At 42.6% G+C, this 15,353-nt stretch overlaps 1 long non-coding RNA gene across 1 annotated transcript in view; it reads left to right on the forward strand.

Annotated features, from left to right (window-relative positions):
* The first annotated feature begins 5,282 nt into the window (after positions 1 to 5,282).
* The window catches only part of LOC145535150 (uncharacterized), a 472,362-nt gene continuing 462,291 nt past the window's right edge, over positions 5,283 to 15,353 (forward strand). The window contains exons 1-4 of the long non-coding RNA XR_014075314.1: positions 5,283 to 5,672; positions 6,465 to 6,773; positions 6,881 to 7,010; positions 7,620 to 7,789. This is a non-coding gene — a long non-coding RNA (uncharacterized LOC145535150). The remainder of the gene's footprint in view (positions 5,673 to 6,464; positions 6,774 to 6,880; positions 7,011 to 7,619; positions 7,790 to 15,353) is intronic.

Genomic DNA, 15,353 nt, shown 5'->3' on the forward strand with positions numbered 1-15,353 from the left:
ACTTATATGCAGAGTACATCATGCAAAATGCCAGGCTGTATGAAGCACAAGCTGGAATCAAGATTTTCGGGAGAAATATCAATAACCTCAGATATCCGATGACATCACCTTTATGGTAGAAAGCGAAGAGGGACTAAAGAGCCTCCTTATGAAAGGGAAAGAGGAGAGTGAAAAAGTTGTCTTAAAACTCAACATTCAGAAAACTAAGATCATGGCATCCAGCACCTTCACTTCATGGCAAATAGATGGGGAAACAATGGAAACAGTGAGAGACTTTATTTTGGGGGGCTCCAAAATCACATGCAGGCATGAAATAAAAGACCCTTGCTCCTTGGAAGAAAAGCTATGACTGAACTAGACAGCATAATAAAAAGAAGAGACATCACTTTGCCAACAAAGGTCTGCAGAGTCAAAGCTATGGTTTTTCCAGTACTCATGTATGGATGTGAGAGTTGGACTGTAAAGAAGAATTGTGCTGAAGAATTGATGCTTTTGAACTGTGGTGTTGGAGAAGACTCCTGAGAGCCCCTTGGAGTGCAAGGAGATCCAACCAGTCCATCCTAAAGGAAATCACTCCTGAATACTCATTGGAAGGACTGATGTTGAAGGTGAAACTCCAGTACTTTGGCCACCTGATGCGAAGAACTGACTCATTGGAAAAGACCCTGATGCTGGGCAACATTGAAGGCAGGAGGAGAAGGGGATGACAGATGATGAGATGGTTGGATGGCATCACCAACTTGATGGACATGAGTTTGAGCAAGCTTTGGGAGTTGGTGATGGACAGGGAAGCCTGGCATGCTGCAGTCTATGGGGTTGCAAAGAGTCTGACATGACTGAGTGAGAACTGAACTGAACTGAAATTAAAATTATACCTTTTGGGAAGAAATTTTATAGCAGTGATGTAATAAGGATACTTTTCAGTGTGTTACACCAGTGAGAACATACTGTTATCTTGTCCCATTACTGATAATAACTTTGATACTTGGGAATGTGTGTGTTTTCCAGATTTCTCAATTAAGATTATTATTTTTCCATTTGTAATTAATATACTTTGAAACTATGTAAATATTTAAATTCTCATCATACTTTTACCCATAGGTTTTAGAATCTATTCATGATTCACTTAATTAATTATATAATTGTTATCAAGTGGCAATTTTCTAATTTCATTATCCTTTCTATATTTATTAGTTCACATTCTAGTGAAAAAATAGATTTTCCTTTCATCTAACTTGTTTATATAGTTATTTTTAAATGTATTTTTAAAATACAAAATGTTTGCATTTATCTGTGTTTCCACAGAGTCCCAGATTTTTATTTTTCCAGTAAGTAATAATCTGTAACTACTCTTCTGATAATCATTTTCCCTAATTTGGCCAGTGGGCACACCTTCAATCAGGCTTCTGTATTGTGTTGACATACCCAACTATTCTTTGAGCATTTCTTTACTTTTTGGCACAAAAAGGTATTTTAGACTCGTGAACTTTTCCCGCCCAATCTGAAATCAGCGATTTCTAAGGATCACAGGATCCTTGTATAGAAGAATGGCATTTAGAAACTAAGAACTGAGTGCTGTCTATATTCATCATTACTAGGCTGTCCTCACTGCTAAGTCCTTTCTCACAGATGGAACCAGGAAATACACATACCCACACACAAACACACCTCTTTATTTCTATACTTATGAGTCATCTGTGATAAAACTCTAAATTTTTACTGATACTTCCATTTCTAGTACAAAATTACAAGGTTCATTTTAACTTGCTATCTTTCCATATTTGTAAGCAACTTCTTTCGTCTCATTCTGGTTGATTTCCTATTCAAGGTTGATTTCCTTTAGGAAATCTGGTTTGATTTCCTTGCTGTCCAAGGGATTCTCAAGAGTCTTTTTCAGCACCACAGTTCAAGCGTATCAATTCTTTTGTGCTCAGCCTTCTTTATGGTCCAACTCTCACATCCTTACATGACTACTGGGAAAACCATAACTTTGACTATACGGACCTTTGTAAGCAAGGTGATGCCTCTGCTTTTTAATATGCCATCTAGATTTGTCATAGTGTTTCATCCAAGGAGCAAGGGTCTTTTAATTTCATGGCTGCAGTCACCATCAGCAGTGATTTTGGAGCCCTCAAAATAAAATGTTTCCGTTTTCCCCCATCTATTTGCCGTGAAATGATGGGAGGTCTCTGAGTCTGCCTTATTTTTCCCCTGTCCTTTTTCTCTGTTGTTTAGAATGGCTGCTATCCAAAAGTCTGCAAGCAATAAATGCTGGAGAGGATGGGGAGAAAAGGGAACCCTGTTACACTGTTGGTGGGAATGCAAACTAGCACAGCCACTATGGAGAACAGTGTGGAGATTCCTTAAAAAACTGAGACTAGAACTGCCATATGACCCAGCAATCCCACTGCTGGGCATACACACCAAGGAAACCAGAATTGAAACAGACACGTGTACCCCAATGTTCATCGTAGCACTGTTTATAATGGCCAGGACATGGAAGCAACCTAGATGTCCATCAGCAGACAAATGGATAAGAAATCTGTGGTACATATACACAATGGAATATTACTCAGCCATTAAAAAGAATACATTTGAATCAGTTCTAATGAGATGGATGAGATGGATGAAACAGGAGCCTATTATACAGAGTGAAGTAAGCCAGAAAGAAAAACACCAATACAGTATACTAACGCATATATATGGAATTTAGAAAGATGGTAATGATAACCCTGTATGCAAGACAGAATAAGAGACACAGATGCATAGAACATTCTTTTGGACTCTGTGGGAGAGAGTGAGGTTGGGATGGTTTGGGAGAATGGCATTGAAGCATGTATATTATCATATGTGAAACAAATCGCCAGTCCATGTTTGATGGATGATACAAGGTACTCGGGGCTTGTGCACTGGGATGACCCAGAGGGATGGGATGGGGAGGGAGGTGGGAGGGGGGTTCAGGATGGGGAACATATGTACACCCATGGCAGATTCATGTCAATGTATGGCAAAACCAATACAATATTGTAATTAGCCTCCAATTAGGAAAAAAAAGAAAAAGAAAAAAATAAAGAAAAAAAAAACCTCCAATTAAAACAAATACATTTATATTAGTCTGTTAATCTGTCTTCATGTTCACTGACTCTTCTGGTATTTCCATTTTTATATTGAGCCATTATGAGGAATTTTAAAATTTATTTTATATTATGGTTCTCAATGTTGACTCTTTTTTATAGCTGTTAATTCTTTGTTGAGAAGTTCTATCTTTCCATTCTATCCAAGAGTGCTTGTCCTTACATCTTGCAATATGGTTATGGCTGCTGCTGCTGCTGCTAAGTTGCTTTAGTCGTGTCTGACTCTGTGCGACCCCATACACGGCAGCCCACCAGGCTCCCCCGTCTCTGGGATTCTCCAGGCAAGAACACTGGAGTGGGTTGCCATTTCCTTCTCCAATGCATGAAAGTGAAAAGTGAAAGTGAAGTCACTCAGTCGTGTCCAACTCTTAGTGACCCCATGGACCGCAGCCTATCAGGCTCCTCTGTCCATGGGATTTTCCAGGCAAGAGTACTAGAGTGGGGTGCCAGTGCCTTCTCCGGTTAAGGAAGCTTCTTTAAATTCTTTGCCTCACCTTCTAACATTTGTATGATTTCATACTTTGCATCTGATGAATGTTAGGTTTTGCTTGTTCTTTTTGTGATGAATAATTTTGAATTATGTCCTGGACATTTTTAATAATATGCTATGAGATCCTGTGTCCTTTAAAAATCTTCTGGAGAATGATGATTTTCCTTTTGCTTTAGCAGATTGTCAGTGTAGAGTATAGAGTGTCCTGAGCCCTACCCTACCAGGATTGGAGGAGTGGAGGGGTACCTAGGTAAACTGGTGCCAGTGAGGGAAGCCAGGACAGCCCCATCCATAATATTAATAACTCTCCAAGAGCTAAGCTGTTCTCTCACTGTGCTGACTGAATTGATTCAGAAAGAGAAAGACCTGACTAAAGAAGCTAGAGTTAGTATCCCACAGTCTAGGCATGTGTCCCAGTAATTGGAAACCCCGAATCCACAGTCTCCTATCAGTGGATGTTGGGATGGACACTATGAGCCACTTTTGTGTATATGTTCACCAAGCCTTTTTTGCATCAGCTTGCTTGATTTCTTCCCATGTTTGCTTGCCTTCCCCACCCCTGCCTCCAACACACACACACAGACACACATAGACACACACAGACACACCCACACACACACACTCTGCCTGCCTTCCTGTTGCCTACCATATCACATTAGCCTTATCTTCTCTGATTGGATTTTCTAAAATATATTATAAATTCTTTTAACAGTTAAGAACAAATTTTCACCTTCTTTGTCATGATTTTTGTCTATTTCATCTGTGTAGCACTATCTGCCCATAAAACAAAGACTTTAAAATTATATTCTGCATGCTCTTACAGCAAATGTTTTTCAAATAAATCTTTTTAGGGTAAAGGTTACATAAAATAAGGCGCTTATTTGAAGTACAACAGTTTGGCAAGTTTTGACAAATGTATACGCTCTAGAACCCACCAGTTTCATTAAGTTATACCCATTTCCATCATTCCAAAACAAAGACCAGTGTCATCTGAGGTGGCCTTGAAAGGAAGGAGGCTGAAGGAGCCTCATGACCTGTGCTGCTTGATCTCCCCTCTCCTCTTAGCATCTGCCTGGTAACAGCCATCCTAACACCTCCCACTTTCCCCTCCAGCCACTGTCTTTCCTACTGGGCCCTTGTAAGTGCCAGGTCCTTTGGTCCCTCGAGGGGTTCTAACTTGCTCCAGTGCCCTGGCTTTGAGCTGTCTCAAAGGGAAAAGGGCTGGCTGATCCAGACGGAGGACCAAAGATGGCATACAGGGTCTACCTCTAGGGATACTGCAGACTCTGTGCCTAGCCTCAGCCTCTTCTACTTCTGACCACCTCTCCTCTCCTAGCACCTCAACCCTCTCTTTCATGCCTTTCTTTTTTAGAATGGGGTCACCTGTGCCTCTGTGTGTGGATCCTCCTCCCTTGGTCTTCTAGACCCTTCCTCCAGCCTCCCACCGCAGCTCAGCTTCACCATCAAGCCCATCTCTGCTTTCCCAGCCACTTACACCCTCACAGCCTGCATGTCTGACTCGTCCAGCCCTTCTGCTTTGGGCTTTGGTATAGCCGACATGCTGTGCTGTGCTTAGTCGCTCAGTCATGCCTGACTCTTTGTGACCTCATGGACTGTAGCCTGCCAGGCTCCTCTGTCCGTGGGGATTCCCCAGGCAAGAATACTGGAGTGGGTTGCTATGCCCTGCCCTCCTCCAGGGGATCTTCCCAACCCAGGGATTGAACCTAGGTCTCCCGCATTGCAGGTGGATTCTTTACCATTTAAGTGACCCTGGTAACTTGATGCTAGTGGTAAAGAACCCATCTGCCAATGCAGGAGACATAAGAGACGTGAGTTCGATCCCTGGGTCAGGAAGATCCTCTGGAGGAAGGCACAGCAACCGACTCCAGTATTCTTGCCTGGGGAATCTCATGGACAGAGGAGCCTGGCAGGCTACAGTCCATAGGGTCACAGAATCAGACATGACTGAAGTGGCTTAGCACTTATAGCTGACATAGACACCACTTAACCCTCCAGGTTTTCATCTTCAGAGCTTCCTCAGCTTGGAGGTGAGTTCCCTCCTATTTGTCCAGGCCCACTGTACTGTGGAGAGGTATCCCCATCCTACCTGCATTTGTGGTCAGCAGCCCCATCGTACTGTTGGCCCACGTTGGGGGCCCCTAATGGGCACCAGCCAGGAGTCCCTCTGCTCAGTGCCTCTGTAACCACAGAGTTCCTTCATCACTGCATCCCCAGCTGCCTCCACTCCATAGCCACACCTCTGCCTCCAAGCCTGCCTTTAACTCTGATGAAATCAATATGGATACCACTCCCCATCCCATGAGTACCATCTCCAGGTGTCTCTGCCTGGCTCCAGTGAGAACTTCTTTCCATTGTCCGTGGAATTTCTTGTTCTGAGAATGTGCTGCCCAGGGGCTGCACTGCTTCAGTGCTAGGCTTCACCATCTGTCTGCCCAGTCAGTCAGTGACCTAAATACAAATTTCAAACTTTTCCTTTGACCCAGGAGACGGTCCCACATTTAGGTGTCCTGATGGGCCTCACCCTAGAGCCACCACCTGTGACAGCTCTTTCCCTTCCGGAATCTCAGCAGCCTCAGCACAAGCTCCAGACTTAACCTCTCTTGCAGCCTAGCCACCCACTAGCAGCACAGTTCTGTCAGTCTCTTGACTTCCCTGTGTTCCCCTCTGGCATCCCTGTCAGTACCCAGCTGGCCTTTTGTGACACTTCAAGTGGTTTCCTCACTGGTGCAGCCACTGCTTCTGGCTTTGGGGCTGCTATCAAAATACCCAGTACTGAGGGCAGGAGCTAACCTTTAGCCTCCACCCATTTTCTGTTACAGGATCTGTAATTCCTTTGAGTAGCAACAGCTCTGGAGTCAGTGTGGCTGCCTTGGGTCCCAGCGCCATGTCTGGAGCACTTAGCTTAATCCAGGACTGAAAGGGACACCCTGTACCACTGCTCATGTTGGGGAAGGTCCTGCAGTGACTGCAGTTGGAGAGGCCAGCTCTACGGAAAGCAAACCTGTCTCAGGAGACACTTTCCTTCCTTCCTATGGTCAGAGCACCTGGGGCTCCCTTCTCATCTCCCCATGACCCTTCAGAGCATACCTGATACTAGTGGAGGAGACAATACCACTGAAAAGAAACAGGTTCTAGGAGATAGTTCTTTTCCTTCTTCTGGACAGAGCACACTTGTTGTCAGAGGATTGGACACCATATTGGTATTTGGAGACACTTCTCTTTTGCCTTTTGTCAGAAAACCAGAGGCCTCTCTGAGCACTGCACATCTGAGGCATTCAGAGGGCCTGGCATCATAACTGTGCTTGGAGCCGTTATTCTTCTTGCCTAAAGTCAGAGCACCTGGGGCCTACCTGTCCAGAACACAGGTATTGCAATAGGAGGGGAGAGTACCATACCTGTGTTTGGAGTTGCTTTTAGTCCCCGCTTTATTCATAGTACCTGAGCTCACCTGTCCAGAGTGTTAGTGGTACAGTGGGAATTGACTGTATTATACCTCTGATTAGAGTCTACTATGCTCCTGCCTTCTTCTATCAGAACACTCAGGACCCACTTTTTCGAAGCACAGGGGGTGTATAAGAAGGGGTCATCGTATCTGTGCCTGGAGGCACCACTGTTCATACCAGTATTCAGAACACATGGGGAGCTATAGCCAGAGCTCATCTGCTTCAGTCAGAGGGGAAGATTCTCTGCAGTTTTAGTAAGACACTTCTAGTGTCACCTTCTGTCCAAACACCAGAAACACGCCCAGCCAGAGTACCCTCCTTTGACTGGAGAAGCTAGCACTGCTGAGAAAATACTTGTGTTTGGAAGTACTTTTGCCTCCACCTTTGGTCAAAGGAACTATCCCTCTGGTATGCACGCAGCCAGCTGCAGCTACTCTTCCTTTGAAGCTACCCTTGTTACTTGCCCAGGGCTTTATTGGAGACATATGTTGGGCCTGCAGCCAATTCATTTTCTTCTATTGTGATATTCAGGATCACGTCGACTAAGCCGACTAAGCCGACTAAGCAGAGAGGCTTCCTTTAGAAATCAAGAATTGAATGGATGCAGAGAAGAAACAAAAAAGCTTACGGGGAACTTTGTAATGACTCCGTCAAAGATCTGATCATGAGTTTCCAGTCTGTAGGAACTGACATTGTCGATGGTAAGCAGACAAAATAAGCGGGGGTGGTGAAGTGGGTGACTGCAATGATATTGGGCCTGTTCTAGCTGGCTGGCTTGGATAGATAGATGTGAGTAGTTTTATGAAAAATATAATCAGTTTAACTTTTTTTTTGGTTGTGCTGTGTGGCATATGGAATCTTAGTTCCCTGGCCAAAGATCGAACTTATGCCCCCTGCACTGGACTGCCAGAGAAGGCCTCAGTTTAATTTTTAGTACTATGAGATGCTTGTGGGAGATTTAGGTAATATCAAGTTCATTTGCTCATTTACTTATCAATTTCCTATATGTATTTTGCCTCTGGGATGTGCTTAGGGCTCTTCTAGGTAGTAGTGTCAGTTATGAAAAAGGCTAAATCCCTGCCTTTGTGGAGCCTGCATTATACTAGAGGGGAGGAAATAAATAGCAAACATAATCGGTAAATTATCTGGTAGGTTATCAGCAACAAGTGCTATGGAGGGTAGGCCATTTGTGTCACAGGCCTTAACCCTGGCATAAAGGCCCACTCAGTCTGACTCAGAGGGCAGACATTGCTGGCTCCCATTGTTTTTTCTAGTTCTCCAAGAAGGCTGCCAGTGATGTTTAAGTGTTATCAATGAACTGTTTGGAAGTGAGGGCAGGCCAGCAGGCGGACAGAGGGGAATCAGGAAAGGGCTGATGCTGAACCTGAAGCTACAATACTTTGGTCACCGGATGCAAAGAGCTGAGTCATTGGAAAAGACCTCAATGCTGGGAAAGATTGAAGGCAAAAGGAGAAGGGGTGACAGAAGATGAGGTGGTTGGGTGGCATCACCAACTCAATAGACATGAATTTGAGCAAAACTCTGGGAGATGGTGAAGGACAGGAAAGCCTGGTGTGCCGCAGTCCATGGGTTGAGGAGGCAGACACGACTGAGCAATTTGGACAACAACAAGGAAGTCCAGACCCAACCCCCTTAGCCTCTGACTGGTTTCTTGTGCTAGAGTGTCATGGGGGGTTTGCAAGTTCTGAGACTGTGTGGAATCACATTACTTGAGAGCGGCCAGGGATCTAGGGGCTAGATGTTCTCACGGATATATGTATCCACCTACCCTGAGTGATCAAAAATTCAAAGCTTTTAGGTAAAAATCATGTTATTCTGTGGAGCTTTCCTAGCCCTAACTGTGCGCAGAACCATGCACAGCCCTCACAGGAAGCAGGATGCCTTGGTCGGGTCTGACATTTCATGACATCTGTCCTGTACTGGAAAGGAGAGGAGACACACATTACAACATTCTGGACTGGGACTTCCCAGGTCACCCAGTGGTTAAGACACCTGGCTTCCACTGCAGGGGGCATGGGTTCCATCCCTGGTTGGGAAACTGAAATCCCACATGCTGTGAGTTGTGGCCAAAAAATCCTGGACTCTCTTAAAATGGCTCTTAAGGAGGTTTGAATTAGCTTTAGAAATGCCCTAGGCAAAACTCAGAGATACCACATTGCCTCTCTTAGTCTCACCTTCCTTATCTGCACAGTGTAGGAATACTCCCTTCCTTTCAAAGCAGGTAGATTGTGTGCAAATGATTTGAGAAATGTAAAATGCAAAAGGTAAAAAGTCAAAGAGTCTGAATTTGAATCCTGCCTCTAGCACTTGTGGGATCTTGGCAGGGTACTTAATCTCTCTGTAAAGTAGGACTAAAAATAGTGCCAAATTTATTTGTTTGTTGTGAGAATTTAGGTAGAATTGTACATAAGGCACTTAGAGCACTGCCTGGCACGTGCCTGAAATACAGGCATTTGCCATTTCATTACAAAGTGTTAATAATTCATAGAAATTACTAACATAAGTTTTGTTAATATATAATTCCTTCAAAACTGGTATGATGGTGCCATAGCTCGGGATCCTAGAAAAGATTTAATCAACTGGCTGAGAGGGTTTGTTGAGAAAATAAGTAGTTGATGTTTATCACTTTCTTTTCTATAATTACTAGCTACGTTAGGCTCACTGGAGAATAATTAATATTAATAAGAGGCAGCGGAGAACTGAATATTATACTTTGAAATGCTTCTCAGATGGAGAACAGCACCTCCAGCTGAAATTGTACGTCAAATACGAAGAAAACCTGCCCCCAAGTGCCCTTGAAACAGAACCCCGTGTGGTATCCTGAGGTGTCAAAGAGTGGCGCACCCACAGTATGGAAGCTGGGGTAGTGGCTTTATCACTTCCTCTCCAGGAAGGGCTTGTTAACAGAGTGCCACGCTTTCGCTGAAAGGTCAAGTGCAAACAGACAGATCTGACAGGAAAGAGTGATTCCACATGAAAAGCCTAGAGGAGAAATGTCTGTCACATCTCCCAGTGGTTGCCAGCAGCTCTCTGGTGCTGCAGTGGCACGTCTCTTTGGGCATTTCAGAGCTGGACTGAGCACTGGGCTCAGGAGGGGCCCTTCTGGGTGAGGGGATGGGATAGGTTAAAGGCAGAGAACACCTTTTGTTTTAATTTTGTAAATGAACATGTGCTGTTCCCACTCCATCTTTTCCCTCAAGGATCACTGATAAAATGAAGAAAGAATGTAAAATTTGGAGGTGGGGGTGCAGGGAGGGCATTTCTTGGTGAGAGTGAGACACGGGTCAGAGCCCTTGGTGGGTGATATGACACAACTAGCTCTCTTGTCCCTCTTCTAGGAGTCCTTTCCATCTTCCTCTTCAGAACATAGGATGGTGCTTTAAAAGTGGTGCCTCTGATGAATTTTATTGTCAGACCCAGTTTGTTGGAATAGAGGGGCAATATGGTAGCTAGTCTGCAAAGGCAGCCTCCTAATGAACCACGCTGTTCAGTATCCATACTCTCTGTACCCCCTCCTACTTTGTTGACTTGAAGCAAAGGAGATGGACCTCATAGTCAGAAGGTGCAGTGGTTAGGAAATTGAGGCGCTACAGTAGAAGACCAAAGTGACAAAGAAATGTGTGAGAATGAAAGCACAGTTGTCACAGGAACCCAGAACAATGCACAAGTCAAGGCCTATCTGTTCAGGGGAATCACGTGAGTGTGAGATGCTGCACCATAGTAGCCTTTCTGTGTATGTTTTAGAGTGTGTGTGCATGCTAAATTGCTTCAGTCATGTACGACGCTTTTTGATGTTATGGACTGTAGCCTGCCAGACTCCTCTGTCCATAGGATTCTGCAGGCGAGAATACTGGAGTGGGTTGCCATGCCCTCCTTTGGGGATCTTCCCAACCCAGATTTCAAACCTGCATCTCTTATGTCTCCTGTGTTGGCAGGCGCTAGCACCACCTGGGAAGTCCTTGAGGTTTTCAAAGTCCAGAAATTACCAGAAATGAAAAATTTTGAGCCACACCCTAAACCTGGTGAATCACATACTCTTGGAGTGGGGCTGAACATTGAAGTAGACTTCAGGTGACTCTGATGCTCATTGAAGTTTAGGAACCAGTGGCTTAGATAATCGTTATTCAAAGTGTGATCCACATAGCTTGTTAAAAATGCAGACTTAATCTGAATTAGACTCTGCTTGTTAACAGTATTCCTGGATAGATCCTGTGCACTTAATGTTTGAGAAGCTTTGGCTTAGAATGTTCATGCCAGATTAGAGGTAGTGCCTTCAAAACTGATGTGATTACCAAGTAGGCAATGTGGAGAAACTAGCTGTGTTCTCATACAAAGAGGGTTTGGCCCTTAACAGAACTGAGCCATGGTTGAGTTAGTGCTTGAACCTCCAGTCTAAAAACCTTACCTGGAAAGACCTACAGTCTCTACCATTCCTAGGATATAAACCAGGCTCAGATCTGGAATATTGGAATGGCCTGAGCAATAGTATCTTTCCAATCAGAGAGAGAAGGCTCCTGTTGCTGGACTCAGGTATATCCCTGAGATAGTGGGAGTTGACTCAGAGACGAGCAGTCTGGGTAATGCCTCTTTTCCCATAGTGTAGGCTTTTCTTACAGTCTTATTTATTTATTTTTTTTAAATCAGTGGCGGTGTCCCTTTTTGCTGTTGAGTAGGGTAAAGGAAAGCTCTCATTTGCTGAGCTCTATTATATGTAGAGCATTATGCTCTTTCTTTATAAGACTGATAGCCTTGTTTCTTATAAACATCCTATAACATGGACACTATTTGCTAACTGATTAATTTATACAAAGTATAAGAGCTTATTCCTATTCCATCTATGAGAGGCAGTTTTCTTTTTTTTAGGTTGTCTCATCTTTTAATACAAATTGCAGGTCTTTTCATCATTAGATAACTCAAGATGACTATAGCAGCATCTTGCTTAGAAGATAGGAGAGGATGAGCTTTTTGTATAAAATTGTTTTATTATCTTTTGAAGGAATATCTAAAAAGAAAAACATCTATAACCCTCTCAAGATGCATCTGATAAGCCTTCAGATTGGCACCTTCTGACAACCACATAAGTTTTTGAAAAATAACTTTCAAGTCTTTATTTTGTGAGGGAAAGTGTGAGGAGGCAGCACAGAATAGGAAGAAAGTATTGAATGTGGATTCAAACTTCGAGCTATATCCGAGTTTCTCAGTTCTTTAGAAGAGTGACACTGGCCAAGGTCAAGGTTATCACCCTTGAGCCTCATATTTTTTTTACATAAAATGCCTGAGATGTAATAGAGCCTAAATTAATGTTGGCCCTCTTTCCTATATTTTATCATCTAGAATGGACCCTGGAGCAAAAATGTGGTAATAACTTCAGCTTGACCTCATTCCCTCATGACAAATTGTTGAGCTCAAGTAGCTGGAGGACTTAGGATGGCAGCGCTTTCTCTTAATATACTTTTTCATGGTATACAGTGACACACATTTGCTTATTCTATTCATTTATTCATTCAATTTCTATGAAGTAAACTATATTAGACTCAGTGATATAATGGTAGGCAAAGGTAGACTCCAATGAGGAAAAATATGGAAGATGGCAGATATTTAGCAAATAATCACACAACATGTGTAATTGTAAACTGAAGTAAATATGGGAAATGTGTTTAAAATGCTCTGAAGATATATAACACAGAGTTCATACTTCTCTGTGAAGTTAGAGAAGGCTTCTCTGAGAGAGTGAAATATTATCTGAAGAATAAAGAATAATTAAGAGTTAAAACATAATTAGACCCTTAGTAGAAAACAGGGAAAAAGGTAGGGAAAAATTCTTAAATATAAGACAAAAATCGTAATTGATCAAAAAAAATGATAAAATGGATATCATCAACATTTAAAATGTTTGCTTTTGTGAAAGATCCTGTTGAGAAAAAAAGTAAACCACAGACTAAGAAAAATATTTGAAATATATATCAGAATATATTGTACATGCTCAGTCGTGTCTGATTCTTTGTGACTCCATGGACTGTAGCCTGCCAGGCTCCTCTGTCTGTGGAATTTTCCAGGCAAAAATACTGGAATGGGTTGTTGCTCTCTTCTCCAAGGAATCTTCCTGACCAAGGGATCAAACCCACATATCCTGTATTGGTAGGCAGATTCTTTACCACTTAGCCACCTGGGAAGCCCAGAATATATTAACAACTTTCAAATCTGGAAAATGAGAAAATAATTTTTAAAGTGGGCAAAGTATTTGAAGAGACACTTCACCACATAGGGTCTTTAAGTGGCAAATGAGCATGTTATAAGCGTTCAAAATTATTGGGCTTCCCTTGTGGCTTAACTGGTAAAGAATCCACCTGCAAAGTGGGAGACCTGGGTTCAATCCCTGGGTTGGGAAGATCCCCTGGAGAAGGGAAAGGCTACTCACTCCAGTATTCTGGCCTGGAGAATTCCATGAACTGTGTAGTCTGTGGGGTTGCAAAGAGTTGGACACAAATGAGAAAATAACTTAATTTTTAAATTATATTGTAAAATAACTTAGTTTTTAAAGTGGGCAAAATATTTGAAGAGACGTCTCACCACAAAGGGTCTTTAAGTGGCAAATGAGCATATTATAAGTGTTCAAAATTATTAGTCATTAAAGAAATTCAAATTAAGACATGAGTGCTGGTTAGAATAGAGATTCATAGGGACTCTTTTACACCTTGCTGGTGGGTATAAAAAATGGTACATTGTTACACTCAGGAAAAGTTTGACAGTTTCTTATAGTTAAACCTACACCTCTCATCAATTCAGTTCATTCAGTTGCTATAGAGATTCATAGGGACTCTTTTACACCTTGCTGGTGGGTATAAAAAATGGTACATTGTTACACTCAGGAAAAGTTTGACAGTTTCTTATAGTTAAACCTACACCTCTCATCAATTCAGTTCATTCAGTTGCTCAGTCGTGTCCGACTCTTTGCGACCCCATGAACCACAGCACGCCAGGCCTCCCTGTCCATCACCAACTCCCAGAGTCCACCCAAACCCATGTCCATCGAGTTGATGATGCCATCCAACCATCTCATCCTCTGTCATCCCCTTCTCCTCCTGCCCTCAATCTTTCCCAGCATCAGGGTCTTTTCAAATGAGTCAGCTTTTCACATCAGGTGGCCAAAGTATTGGAGTTTCAGCTTCAACATCAGTCCTTCCAATGAACACCCAGGACTGATCTCCTTTAAGATAGACTGGTTGGATCTCCTTGCAGTCCAAGGGACTCTCAAGAGCTTTCTCCAACACCACAGTTCAAAAGCATCAATTCTTCAGCGCTCAGCTTTCTTTATAGTCCAACTCTCACATCCATACATGACCACCGGAAAAACCACAGCCTTGACTAGACAGACTTTTGTTGGCAAAGTAATGTCTCTGCTTTTTAATATGCTATCTAGGTTGGTCATAACTTTCCTTCCAAGGAGTAAGCATCTTTTAATTTCATGGCTGCAATCACCATCTGCAGTGATTTTGGAGCCCAGAAAAATAAAGTCAGCCACTGTTTCCACTGTTTCCCCATGTGTTTGCCATGAAGTGATGCGACCAGATGCCATGATATTAGTTTTCTGAATGTTGAGCTTTAAGCGAACTTTTTCACTCTCCTCTTTCACTTTCATCAAGAGCCTTTTTAGTTCCTCTTCACTTTCTGCCATAAGGGTGGTGTCATCTGCATATCTGAGGTTATTGATATTTCTCCTGACAATCTTGATTCCAGCTTATGTTTCTTCCAGCCCAGCATTTCTCATGATGTACTCTGCATATAAGTTAAATAAGCAGGGTGACAATATATAGCCTTGATGTACTCCTTTTCCTTTGAAACCAGTCTGTTGTTCCATGTCCATATGGGCCTGCAATTGTACTTCTAAATAATTATACTAGAGAAATTAAAACTTATATTCACACAAAACCCTGTATATAAATGTTTTTAGATGTTTTTAGTAGCATTACACATGATCACCAAACAATGAGATGACCCAAATGACCTTCGATGAATAAATGGGTAAACAAATAGTGGTAAACCTACAATGAAAATATTGCTCTATGGCACAAATGAAGAAACTTCTCATATGTAGGACAACCTGACTGAATCTTCAATGCCTTATAGTAAATAGAAGAATCCAGTCTCAAAATGTTGTACACCAAAAGATTCCATTTGTATGACATTCTGGAATTGTCAAAGAGGATGTATTCTGACATGACATTTTAAGGATTAAAATAAGAC

The sequence above is a fragment of the Giraffa tippelskirchi genome, chromosome 2 (assembly GCF_054371585.1).
Source record: "Giraffa tippelskirchi isolate mGirTip1 chromosome 2, T2T-mGirTip1v1.2.pri, whole genome shotgun sequence".
Taxonomy (NCBI): domain Eukaryota; kingdom Metazoa; phylum Chordata; class Mammalia; order Artiodactyla; family Giraffidae; genus Giraffa; species Giraffa tippelskirchi.